This window comes from Peromyscus eremicus, chromosome 5, assembly GCF_949786415.1.
Source record: "Peromyscus eremicus chromosome 5, PerEre_H2_v1, whole genome shotgun sequence".
NCBI classification, from domain to species: domain Eukaryota; kingdom Metazoa; phylum Chordata; class Mammalia; order Rodentia; family Cricetidae; genus Peromyscus; species Peromyscus eremicus.
In genome coordinates, this window is record NC_081420.1 from 111,469,536 (window position 1) to 111,484,281 (window position 14,746).

Genomic DNA, 14,746 nt, shown 5'->3' on the forward strand with positions numbered 1-14,746 from the left:
AACACATCTTATCATTAGGACAGACATAACTTCAGGGTAGAAGGATGTTCTGAAAAAGACATGCTAAGTAAATGGACCCAAGAAGCAAGTAGTTATAGTTATTTAAATATTTGACAAAATAGATTTCACACCAAAACTAATCCTAAAAGGTAGAAAAGAATACTATATACTCATTAATGGAAAAATTTACCAAGAAGATACTCAATTCTACACATGTATGCACCAAACACAGGCACCAGAGTTCATAAAGGAAACATTACTACAGCTTAAATCACATATTAAACCTATGCACTGATACTCAGTACTCCACTTTCATCAATAGACAGGTCATTCAGATAAAAAATAAAATAGAGAAATTCTAGGGTTAAATAATGTTATGAATCAAATGGGCCTAGCAGATATCTACAGAATATTTCACTAAAACACTAAAGAATTTACTTTCCTCTCTGCAGCTCAAAAACTTTCTCCAAAAATTGACCACATACTGAACATAAAGCAAATCAGAACATATATAAGAAAATGAAAATAACACCCTGCTTCTGGTGAATTAAAGTTGTATACAACAACAACAGAAATAGCAGAATGTACACAAATTCAAGGAAACTAAACAATTCACTATTGAAATAAAAATAGATCAAGACAGAAATCAATAAGGTGTTAATGTGCTTTTTAGAATTAAATGAGAACATAACATATCCAAACCTATGGAAACCAACGAAGACAGTTCTAAGGGCAAGGTAAAAGGAAAAAAAAAAACTAGAGTGATCTCATATTATTTACTTAGCAACACACCTCCAGAACAACAGGAGAAACAGAGGAAAAGTCAGGAAAAATAATCAAACTCTGGAATGAAATCAATGAAATAGAAATAACAAGAATGACAAAAAGTATTAGAATGAATCAAATGGAGTTAGTTCTTTGTGAAAATCAGCAAGATTGATAAACTCTTAGCAAAATTAACTAAAAGATTGAGAAAGAAGATACAAATTAATAAATTTAGAGATGAAAATGGGGACATAACAACAAACACTGAGAAAATTCAGGAAATAAAAAGGACATACTTTAAAATTTGTCTTTTGTCAAATTGGGAAACTTGAAAGAAACGGATGAATTTTTTGATATATCCCAACTACCAAACTTAAATAAAAATCAAAATATTTAAAAATACCTAAACTCCCAGTGAAATAGAAGCAGTAAATAAAATCTCCCCCCCAAACCCCCAAAACAAAACAACAAAACCCCCAAAAACAAAAACCTCAGGACCAAATGGATTCATTGCAGCATTCTATCAGACCTTCAAGGGAGAGTTATCATCAATACTCCTCAAACTATTTTTCAAAATAAGAACTGAAGGAAAGTTTCCTGATTCTTTTTACTAAGCCACTATTACCCCAATACCAAAACCATACAAAGACTCAACTAAGAACAAAATTATAGACCAGAATTTCTTATGATCTTAGATGCAAAACTTCTCAATAAAATAGTCTCAAACTAAATAAAAGAATACATAAAAATTATCCATCATGATCACATAGGCTTCATCCCAAAGATGCAGAAATTGTGCATCATATGTAAATCAATAAATGTAATCTATGACATAAACAGACTGAAAGATAAAACCACATTATCATCTCATTAGATGCAGCAAAGGCCTCTGACAAAGTCTTTTCATAATAAAAGTCCTTTGAGACACTAGGGATAAAAGACACATATCACAACACAATAAGGACAATTTACAACAAGCCAATAGCAAACATCAACCTAAAAAGAGAGAAAATCAAAGCATTTCCACTAAAGCCACAAACAAGACAAGGATGTTCACTCTTTCTATACCTATTCACTGCAGTACTTCAAATATTAGATATAGCAATAAGATATCCAAAGGATACCACTGGATACCAATAGGAAAAGACAAGTCAAAACATCTTTATTTGCAGATAGTGTGATTTTATACATAGGTGACCCTGAGTACTCCACCAAGAAGCTTTTACAGCTGATAAACATTTTCAACAAAGTAGCAGGATACAAAGTTAACACACACATATACACACACACACACACACACACACACACACACACACACACAAATCAGTAGCCTTCCTGTATACAAATGACAAATAGACAGAGAAACAAATTATGGAAAGAATACCTTTCACAATGGCCTCAAAATATATCTTGGGATAACTCTAACCAAGCAAGAATAAGGCTTGTATGATAAAAGTTTGAAACACTGAACAATGAAATTTGAAATTAAAGAAGATGCCAGAAGATGGAAATATCACCCATGTTCATGGGTCAGTTGAAGATTAATAATGTGAAAATGGTCATCTTACCAAAAGCAATTGTCAAATTCCACACAATACCCATCACAATTCCAACACAATACTTAATAGAAATTGTGAAGAATTCATAATGAAAGAAATCTCAATTGTATATAGAAACACACAAAAAAATGGGATGGCTAAAAAGATCATGAATAGTAAAATAATCACGTGATGTATCACTGTCCTTGATCTCAAATTCTACTACAGAGCTAAGTAATAAAAAAAAAAAAAAAAAAACAGCATGCTGCTGATGTAAAAACAGACATACTGATCAATGGAATTAAGTAGCACACTCTGCCATAAGTCTACACATCCATCAACACCTGACTTTTGACTTATCCAAAAATACACATTGAAAAAATAGTCTTTTCAACAAATGGTGCCGATCAAACTGGATGGCTACATGTAGAAGAATGCAAATATATCCATATTTATCACCTTTCACACAATTCAATTCCAAAACCTTAACATAGGGCCAATATCCCAAATCTGATAGAAGAGAAAGTAGGGAATAGTTTTGCACTCATTATTGTAGAGAAGGACTTTCTGAACAGGACACAGATAGCACCGGTACTAAGAACAACAACTAATAAATGGGACCTCATGAAGATGACAAACTTTTGTGTGGCAAAGGAAATCATCATTTTGTCTAAGTGGCAGCCTATAGAACAGAAAAAAACCTTTACCAATTAACTGATAAAGGGTTAGTATCCAGAACATACAAAGCACTAGAAAGGACTGACCATAAAGAAAACAAGGAACCCAATTAAAAAAATTGTTGTACAGAACAAACAGAGGTTTTCAATAGACCAAACACAAATGGCTGACAAACACTTAAAGAAATGTTCAATCTCCTTAGCCATCAGGAAAATACATACTAAAACTATTTTGAGATTCATATTATCCCAGTCAGACTGACCGATCTGATCAATACAACAAATGAGAGCTCATGGTACTGAGGATGTTGGGTAAAGGGATCATTCATCCATTGCTGGTGGGAATGCAAATTTGTACAGCCATTGTGGAAATCAGTGTGGCAGTTTCTTGGAGAACTGGGAAAAGGTATACCTCAAGGTGCAGCTATGACATTCTTGGGTATATACCCAAAGGACTGTATCCCCTACTACAGAGATACTTTCTCATTCATGTTTACTGCTGCTCTGTCATGAATAGTCAGAATTTGGAAACAGCCTAGATTTCCATCAACTGACAGATGGATATTCAGCTGTTAAGAAAATTGAAATTATGAAATGGATAGGACTAGAAAAAATATCAGTCTGAGTGAGGTAATCCGCACCAAAATTAGACAAATGCTGTATGTTTTTTTCCTATTTGTGGATTTAAACTTTTAAGCTTTTAATACGTTGTTACAATCCAAATAACCACAGAGGTTTTGTATAGAGTAAGAGACTAGGAGGTAGGAAGAGATCTCCCAAGGAAGGAAAAATAGAATATGGTTTTATGAAGAGATAGGGCAAGCTGCAATAGGGAGATTAAACAGGGATGGATGTTGAGAAGAGTAAGGATGGAACTCAGGGAGTGACAATGACTAAAGACCATTTCAAAACCATGTGGAAACCTAAACGCTATAGCAGCTTCCTAAAATACATGCATATAGGGAAGGAATATGAATCAAATCATCAAGTAATAGGGGGAGAGAATTACCCATTTAGATTATGTGTGGTGGTTTGAAAGAAAATGGTCCCCAAAGGGAATGGCACTATAGGAGATGTGGCCTTGTTGGAAAAAGTGTGTCACTGTGGGAGTGGGCTTTGAGGTCTCTTTTGCTCAAGTTTACCTCAGTGTGACTTTCAATTGCCTTCCTGCCGCCTTCTTGTCAAGATGTAGGACTCTCAGCTCCAGCACCACATCTGCCTGCATGCCATCATGCTCCCCATCATGACGATAGTGGACTGGAACTCTGAACCTGTAAGTGAGCCAACCCAATTAAATATGTAAGTGTTTTCTTTATAAGAGTTACCATGGTCCTGGTGTCTCTTCACAGCAATAAAAACCCTAACTAAGACAGTATGCTACCACATAAAATCTCCAGTGCCAGGACTGAGTTACAACTTGTTAACCCGTTGGCCAAAGGGACCCAATGAAAACCCCTCAAACTTCACAGGCTATTTGTCAAGGATGTTGAAAAACAACCTGATAGTAAGGCCCTACTGCAAAAGATGGCACTTAGCAAAAAGAGAAAAGCTGAGCTGATGCATAACTGGAAGCTTCACCTCTAACGACTAGTTTCTTAGTACTGGAAGGTGCTCTGCATTTTACCAGAGGAGAAAGGTAGTCATAAACATGATGCAGCTACAAACCCTGTGACCTAGAACAGTGATCACCCTGAAAGATATATTTGTTCAGTGATGGCACAAGTGCTATTGGAGTAACCAAACACTTTTTTTTTTTTTGAGACAGGGTTTTTCTGTGTAGTTTTGGTGCCTGTCCTGGATCTCGATCTGTAGACCAGGTTGGCCTTGAACTCACAGAGATCTGCCTGGCTCTCCCTCTTGAGTTCTGGGATTAAAGGTGTACGCCACCACCACCTGGCTGTAGCCAAACACTTTTAAATTTTGATTTAAGGTACAGCCAGTGAGATGAACCCATATCTTACATTGCTAAAGTGGCCAGGAATCTGATACTAGATAGTTCATAGGTCTATGAGAAATCATAATACTATTATTCTGCTAAACAAACATAGCAATGTAATGACTCCTAATGACATATTGCTATATCCATATGTCAGTGCCTCGCTTAACCTACATCAAGGAAGCTTATTCTCACAGTAGATGTGAATTAATACAGAGATCCACAAATTTATAATGCAGAGAATGAGAGACTTTGGAGAACTCAGTCTTAAAGGAGTGTCCTCCTCAAAGGCCCCCACCCTACCACAAGGCTCAGGGATCTAGGCAGAAGAGGAAGTAGAGACTATTACAAACAGAGGTTGTAGGTGATTCCAAGGAAGCTGTATCCTGACACAAGAGGACTGATGCACGTACAAACTCACACAAGCTCTAGCAGCACACAAAAGACCTGCAGAATTTCTCCTGCTCTAGAGAACCAGGAGTGGACACAGCATTCTACCTCGAACCAATAAACTACCTGCAATTGATAATGACAAAAGGAAAACCATTTTTTGTAATATGGTCTCACTGAGAATATGAAGCATACTTCAGGGCAGGCCCGACGTCCAGCATCAGCTAGTTAACACAAAGTGATCCCAATGGTGTATGTTTAGACTTTTTGTTTCGGTTTGTTTTGTTTTGGCATTTTAAAAATCTTATTTACTTGTTTAGATATTCATTTTTGTGTTTTTGTTTTTGTTTCTGTTGCATACTTTTGTTTGTTTTGAAAGAGAGAGTGAGAGAAAAAGAACATAAAGGTGAGTTGCTAGGGAGGTTGGGAAAATCCTGAGAGAATTTGGGGAAGGGGGAAATATGATCAATATTTTATAAAAAAATAATTCAATAAAAAATTTTAAAAATCATAGTTGGATTACCTCTGCCATTATAATGGAGACATTAGCATGAGTCTGGCTCCCTTTACACTTTCATCTAAAATATCATGATATCCTGGGCAAGTGAATTATATTTCAACAATCATTAATTGGGTATTAAGTCAGGAGTATTGATATATTTAGCCTAAGGGGCCTGATTATGAACCATGCATGCAATCTTTTAAAAGCTTCACCATATACACATTAATGTTCTTCATATTTTTTTTGAAAACAATGATAACAGGTAATATCAGATTTTAAGTATTAGTACAGAACATGATTTAATCATTACCAATATCTTTCTGTTTACAAACTCTTATGGATACTATTGTTATAGATATATACATATATATATGTCACATTCATATGTATATTTCCATTATACATGTGTAAGAGAATTTATTTCATAGATGTTTGGCTATTATTTAACTAAAGTGAATCCATGTAGGATCCTGATTTAGTTGTTACGTGACTAAACATGCTAAAATTATCGTACAAATAGCTGTTTAGGTGCAAGTATTCTCCTTTAATCTGTGACTGTATTTAGTAAGATTATTGCTTCCAAGAATTTTACAAACGTGTATTTATTTATTTATTTATTCATTCATTTGTTTGTTTGTTTGTTTGCTGTTTTGGGGGCTTGATCCCAGAGTTTGGCACATGCTAGACCCATTAGGCAAATACTTTATCACTGAACCATGTTTCTTGCCCTACTTTTAAGGGTTTTCCAACAGGTCCCGTACATCCTACACATTGTCTCCAATATTAACATGTTAACAATATATCACATAAAGTTGACAATTACTTCAAAATGGACCAATGTTGATACGTGACAAATTATTCCCTCTCATGGTGTTTCCAATGTTCTAGTTCTTTGCAAATTTCTTTTTGAAGTAATTGTTAACCCGTTTTCAGTTGTACCAAATAGTAGGAAAACCTTTGTAACGTTTACTCACTTCACTCTGGTGATACATTCAAGATCTGTACAATAGTGAGACGTGTGCAGCCCATGGCAGAATACCATCATGAACATAGGATCCTTCACTTTGTCACGTCTTCCCAGTTCCTCCCTGACAGTTTCTATTTCTCATTTTTTTTTTTTTTATTTTGGAGAACCTAGTAACTGACGTTTTATCATTAGGAGTAATTGGTAGGAATTCAGGCTATACACAGTGTTTAAGCACTTTTCTAGCCTGCAAGAACTGGCTCCCACGCTCCAGTTGCATAGAGGTTTGTGCCTTTCTTTGTTTTCATCTATCATGTACTCTGGTTTATTACTGAGTTACATCCCACAGCCAACCTGTGGCAATTCATTCATCTGATGAAAGGTATTTGAGCTGTTCCTAGTTAGGAGGTCATTACAAATAAAGTTAACATATATACATGTGTTCAGGTTCTGTGGAAACATGTTTCCATTCTTCTTAGGTAAATGTCCAAGAGTTCAATTTCTGGACTATGTATCATGATTCTGTGCTTCTAACAAACTGCCAAAATATTCTAAAATGTCTTTACTATTTTGTATTCTCACCAGCAGTGTCTTTGTGATCTATTATTCTCTACATACTGTCCAATATTTGGTATTAGCAATAATTTATTTTTTTATTTCATCATTTGAAATGCCTATTTTCCTCATTTTTACTCTTTGTTGTTGTGGTTGTCATTGTCCAGATCATAATATAATCACACCCCTTTCTTTCTTCCTTTTCTTCTCTTCAAAGTCTCTTTTATGGACCTCCCACTCTCCATCAAAGCTGTGGTCTTTTTTCACTAATTGTTACTGCATGCACACACATATCTGTTTATACATATAAATACACACATACACACAAATATATCCTGTTTTGTCCATATAATGTTACTTGTATGTATGTTTTCAAGGCTGACCTATTGACACTGGACTACCAATTGGTGTTTTCTTCACTGGGGGTGAACATTTCTCCTGCTCTCAAATTTCCTAGTTTCCTAAAGTTCTTTATGTAGGGTCAAGGCCTAACAGGCTTTTTCCTGCACACTTTGGTGTGTCTTAGTGTCATACTCCTTTAGCTCATGTTTTGACAGTCATGTTGGTGAGACTTTATGGTTGTAGCTTCTGTTATTACCAGGAAACACTGTCTCATAGGAAAATCCCATATCTTCCTGCTCTTATAATTTTTGCAACCCCTCTTCCACAATGTTTCTCAAGCCTTAGGTGAAGAAGTTATTTTGTAGGTATATCCATTGGGATTGAGCTCCACAACACTACATTTTGATTGGTCTCCATCTGTTGCAAAGAGAAGTTTTCTTGATGAGGGATGAGGACTACACTTGTCTGTAGGTACAAGAACCAATATTTAGATTGTAATTTAGGGGTTACACAGGTATAGCAAAGTGTTGGTTATAGGTTCTCCACAAAGATCTGTGACTTCCCTAGTACTGGGTAGTTGGTTTGGTTTCTACTACCAGACAGAGTGTCTCTTTTGTTGAGTGGTTCTTAAGTCTAATTAGAGAGCTGTTCATTACTGCTAAGGTATGTGTGTCTGTTAGGAGATACTCGATCACACTGTGAATCCTGAGATAGAATTTGCATTAGTTAAATAAAATTAGCCTTGAGTCAGGAGGCTGAGTTAGCAACTAGTTGATAGAAAGTAATCATAGAGCATCAGAGGGCATCTGGAAGAGATAGAGAGATGCACCCAAGGTAGTAGGGAGGGATTTTGAGTGGTGCAGTTCTTTGTTTATTTTGGTAGAGCGGAAGTATGTGTTTTGGGGGAGATGCCAGCAGGGAGAAAAGGTTAATTAGTTGCTACTCAGCCTCTCTGAGCTAGCAAGTTTTCACCCCAGTGTTGCTGGAGAATTTCTCTCCAGCTCCCGCCACCAAGTCCCGCCAGTCCCAGAGCCCACTTATAAAATAAACACACAAACTCTTACATTATTTAAACTGCTTGACCATTAGCTCAGGCCTGTCATTGTCTAGCTCTTACTCTTATATTTAGCCCATTTCTATTAATCTTTACTTTGCCATGTGGCTTGTGGCTTACCGGTACTTTACATCTTCCTTGTCCTGATGGCGGCTGGCAGTGTCTCCCTCTCAGCCTTCCACTTCCCAGAATTCTTTTCCTTGTCCCGCCTATACTTCCTGCCTAGCCAATGGCCAATCAGTGATTTATTTACTGACCAATCAGCAACACACTTGACATACAGACCATCCCACAGCACTTCCCCTTTTCTTTTCTTAAAAAGGAAGGTTTTAACTTTAACATAGTAATATTACATATAACAAAACAATTATCAAGCAAGAATTACAGTTACAATATTAAAGAAGAGATCCTATCTATCTTATATTTGTAAGTTTAAGGTTTTATATCTAACTTATCTTTTATTATAACTAAGGAAAATTGTAAGTATCTAGTCTTTAACCACATCAAAGACCTCAGAAGGATATAACACTACCTGAGAAATGGGAGAAGGATGCAAGCAACTTTTGGGAGTCTTGCATGGTAGACAGAGACAGCTGAGCCTGGACAGTCATCCAAAGTTTTCTTGTAAAGTTGGGGCATCTGTCTTCAGCCCACAGGCCTAGAGTCTCTTATTCACTTTTCTCTGTGTCTTGTAGAATGTCTGGCAGTTTTCTCTGCAAAGCAGGAACCTGAAGGACCATTTTGTCAAGCAAAGTTCAGTGGTCACCTTTCTATGGGTCCTGCATGTCCAGTTGATCAAGCAGTCCAGGCAAGAACAGTTTCTTGCCCAAATGGCTATTTTTGTCAAGGTGAAGATAAACTCCGTATGGAGTGTCTTCGATGCCCATCCTCCTCTCTGAAGTAAATCGGTGCTGTCAGGAGCAGACATGTCTCACTGTCCAGAAAGTCTAAATTTTTAAAACATTTTAAATGCCATATTCTGTAGGTCTTTGAAGTGTTTGAAGACTACCTATCTATCTGAAATATATCTATGTATACCTAGAAGACTTAACTAACATGGCTACAAATATTATCATAGATGACTAACTATTAATCTATTTTTTAATTATCCATTATAATTTTAAATGAGTTACATAAACATAATACCTCAAACAAGAATAGAAATATACATACAGTATAACAAAATTAAGTTTAAACTTGTATCAATAAACTAAAATCTATAGCGATGTAAAACATTTTAAACAAGTTGTTACTCTTTAAAAGTAGGTTCATTAATCTACCCTTTCATCCTATCATATCTAAACTATCCCCTTTTTTTCTTTAGAAAGAGATTGTATTTATAATCAACCTGCTTTAAATAAAAATATTGGTTTTTCTCTGTCCCACACCAGAGGGCTCTTCTGATTTGGGACACAAGAATCTCTTAACCATTTTTTTTTTTTTGAGCAATATGTATGGGTTTAGAGGGGGAGTGAGCCAATTCCATCTCTAAAGCCAGCTTGGTATATTTGGGAATTTGGGCGTAGCTTCTTTTACTACTTCCTGCTGGAGGGGGGCGCTGTATCTTATGGAGACAGAAAGAAAATTTTAGGATCATGGAGTAGTCCGTGAGGCTGTATATCTGAGCCAGTTGACTTGAAACCATTCTGGATGTTGAATCATCTGGGCCATGGTGTCATTGGAGACCTTTCAGGGGGTCTTGGCTGGTCAAACCTGATGTATCTTAATCTGGAACAAATCCATAGTCTCTGGCTTTCTGTGGAAACAAAAGCAGAGACTCTTTTCCAAAGCAACATATCCTTATATCCAAATTTTGAAGTCAAGGTACCTTTAAAATATACATTTTGGCATAACTCAACAGCTTTTACAATCAAATGTTTTTCTGCAGTTACGAATATCAAAGACAACATAATCCAGATTCTCTGTGTGGTAGCCATCTTTACGTGGCTTATTTTTTTATATTAGCTTGAGCCTATTGCTTTTAAACTGCAGCCTTCTAAGCCTGAAATGGCGCAGTGGCTGCTGGCTCCACCCACTTCAGCTTCCCAACATGGCGGTGGTCCGCTTTCCGCCAGCTCTGGGAGCCATAACTCTCAGAAATAGTGGGTCTACACTTTTACCAAAGTAGCATGTAGCCCAGAAACCTCTTTTTTTGTTTTGTACTAGCAAAGGCTAAATTCACCACACAGTTTAATGTGCTACTTGCAGAGGCCTCATTCCCACCATACTGCAGGTCGAGAGCGCAAGCTAGGAACCCGCCAGTAGCTCAAACCGGCAGCTGCCGCTTATTTGAGAGAGACAATTAGGAAGCTGTTTTTAGGTCCGTTTTAGAATCTTTTTTTTAAGTTTTTAGGTGGAAACTCTTGCCACCACGTTGAAGGGACCATTGTCTTCTAGATTCTAATTCTCTCCATGCTTACTCTTGATTTCTCAGAATCCTTTCTTACATGCTATGTCCTCTTTAAATCCAAATCTTCCATTTTGATAACAAATAAGTTTTTCTAATAGCAATCTCAGAAGTCTCCAGAAGGAAGATGGGGCCCCAACAACAACTCTACCCAATCCAGAATGATGCCATGGTAATCATCATCATACTACACTTCTTACCAGAATTTCAGACAATCTTACCCATTACTCTAAGACTTGCTGCAGAACCTACAGTTAGTCTAACTGAAATTTAACTATCTGCGCTTTCTCACAGTACCCAACAGAGATAACATCACCCCCTAAACAACAGGAAGCAATTCTAAGAAAACGACGCCCCTTCTCCCTTAGGTTTCATAATTCTCAGGGTTATGGATGATGGTTATAGGGTTGGGGGTGGAAGGAAATATTAAACTCAGTACTCCCAAAAAAAAAAAAAAAAAAAAAGGAAAAGAAGAAATGGAATGGATACGTATAAGACATTATGGTAGATTATTGTGTATACTAGTAAACAAATTTAGTAAAATAGCAGCCTTAAATAATTTGCACTGTAATTTGCACTGTTATGGATTCTTATATGTTGATACAAATGTAAACTATTTTTATATTCCTGTTTAAGATAATTTGTATATTGATACAAATACAGAACTATACTTGGTATAATGTACATATATTTCTACTCTTATTTGAAATGTTTGTATATTGATACAAATGTAAATTTATATCTGTCATACTTTATGTATGTTCTACTTCTGTTTAGGATATTCGGTATATTGATATATATTTAAGATTATTGTCATATTGCATTTCCCACTACATACTCCTACCTCTGTTATAAATATTGATATATATTTAAGATTATTGTCATATTGTATATCACACTATACACTCCTACCTCTGTTATAACATCTTGTGTATTGTCACAACTTTGAAGTCATCGTTCTTTACCGTACACTTGCTTATAGACTGTCTACCTTGTTTACGTGAAGCCTTAGTCCTTAGGTTATTTCAGTAGATAAGACTTGTAGATTTATAGTCACCTATGCTTGTCATCTCTATAGTTACGTTAGTCAGGTTATACAGATTTACAGATACATAGGTCAGATGTACAGGTAATCTTCAAACACTTCATAGACCTAGAGAATATGGCATTTAAATAACTTAGAATTCTGTTGATGCGAGACACAATTGCTCCTGGCTGCACCAATTTGATCCCGAGAGAATGTTGGGCTTCTAGACATTTCCATTTGGAAGTTTGTCTTCTTGGCACAAAATGGCCTACTGGGCAAAGAACTGCCCTTGCCTCGACAGCTGACAGTACAAATGCAATGCTATCCTTTCTGGACAAGCGGGACACAAGGAAAGCGACCACTGTACTCTGCCAAGACAGGGTAAGATGGTCTTTCAGAATTCCTGCTTCTGAAAATGGTCTGTCAGATACTTTAGGCCTGTAGCCAATTTGAATGCACCAACAATGCTGAGAAACATTAGGTGATTGTCCAGGCTGCCAGCTGTCTCGGTCTACTCTCGCAAGATTCCCGAAAGTTGCTTGCATGCATCTACCATTTCTCAGGTACCATTATATTCCTTCTCAGGTCTTTGATGGGATTGAAGACTAGCAGTTATAGTTACAACTTAGTAGATAGAACATATTAAGTATTAGATTCAGGTTCTTTAGGGTAGGACACCTTTTGGAATGATCTTTGTAACATGCCATTTATCTATGCTCTATACTTCTCTGGATTTTAATATGTGTTTCTTGCTTGATATTGTTTGCATTGGTTGTAGTTCCATCTTATCTAGGTCATTATCCCTCATTATTCCTGGACAATATTTGATAACCATTCCTTTGTATATAGTCTTGTATTAGGTTAGAACTTTCTTATTTAGACAAAAAGGGGGAGATGTAGTGGGTAGCCATTCCAGCTTTGTTCTGGAAGTTCCAACCCCCATTGAGACTTCGGCAACTGTCACGCCTACAAGGCGGGGCCAAGGGAGGCGCCTGGGGACCCGAGATCCGGATCGGCGAACGCTCTCTTGGTTCCAGGACGCTGGATGGTGGAGGTAGACAGAGGAGAGCTCCAGAGAACACCGCTGGACTGTGATACACCTTCCCCAGACCCCGCGACCTACCTATCCCTTAATTTGTAAGTTACGCCATTAAATAAATCTCCTTTTAACTACGTGGAGTGGCCTAAATAATTTCACCGATACCCCAGGCTTTGGATCTCCAGTCTAATTTATAAATAGAACAATAAAGATTTAGTTAAAACTACCTTTAGTGGCAGCAACAGAGCAGGTGCCTGTAGGAATAAAATTCCCACCAGGCTTCAGCCTGAGAAGCCAGGCTGCTGACAGGGGGGATAGGCTGGTAACCTTGGAGTTGCAATTGCTGGCTGAAATAGCAGTAGATTAAGACACAGTCACTGTGTAGGAGATAAAACACCATGTTCCAGTGCTGAACCTTTAGGGTTATTGTGGTATGCTTGTTGTACTTGTGGTTCATAGGTATCATAGCTGGGTAAGACTCTTGCTTGCTTACTTACTTTGGAAGCTTACATGACACAGGAAGCAGCATTCAGGTCAGTTCCTGCTGAGGGACCTCTAAGTTCTGCATTTGAAGAGCATGGTGTCTTCAGCAACAGGGAATTGCCTTCCATCTCTGTGCAGGAGGGTGGGAACCAAAAGCAACAGCAACACACTGTTTTATTTTGGGAATATCTTAGACAACCCTGACAAACTCAGGAGGGTTTTTCATGCTTGGTGTTGGGGGTTTTGTTGGATAATCTTCGACTCTTGGAGGGAGCATAGTCAGTCCAGATGAGGGGTGTGTGTGTGTGTGTGTGTGTGTGTGTGTGTGTGTGTGTGTGTGTGTGTATGTGTGTGTTAGTATGCTTTTCATTTAAGGTCGTTAATAGTATAACTTTTTATGACTTTTTCAAACATCATTAGTGTTATTTTTGCCTTCCTCTCTTCTCTGTTGTTATCCCCCGCCCCTCCCTACTTATAGTTCACCTTTCCCTATTTCAATGGGAGAAAATCAGATCACTTGTACATTATTTCCCTTCTCTGTTGCTTTCTCATACCTCTCCACCTTGGAAACTGTCCCTTTTTACTTCCCTGGTTTCAGAAATTACTCCTGGATACATGCTCCCACCTGAAGACTTGGAGCTAACATCCTCCGATGAGAGAACATGCAACATTTATCTTTCTGGGTCTGGACTACCTCATTCAATAAGATCTTTTTGAATTCCATCCATTTACTTGCAAAAATAAGGAACATTTAATGAATTTATGTCTCACCCTTTCTTAAAGCCATGCTGACCTTCTCTGTATTGTTCTAATTTTAGTATATGTGCTGCCAAACTGAGAACCATGTAATTCTTTTCATCTATTTAAAATTTAGTTTGCTAATGTTTTGTCAAATATTTTACATATGTATATATTCATAAGTTGATTTATAGCTGTGATGGTTTATTTGTTTGGGTTAAGTGATGCTCAGTGAGACAAACATTTTATGTGTGTCTGCAAGAATATTTCCAGAAGACCTTAGCCTTTGGATTATTTAACTAAGAAAAGTAAATAGTCATCTCCAGTGT

General features: G+C 37.1%; 1 non-coding gene across 1 annotated transcript; it reads right to left on the minus strand.

Moving 5' to 3' along the window:
• Positions 1-14,415: 14,415 nt before the first annotated feature.
• On the minus strand, positions 14,416-14,521 carry LOC131912109 (U6 spliceosomal RNA). Its single transcript, XR_009379522.1, has one exon. It is a non-coding gene; the product is annotated as a U6 spliceosomal RNA (small nuclear RNA).
• Between the last annotated feature and the right edge of the window lie 225 nt (positions 14,522-14,746).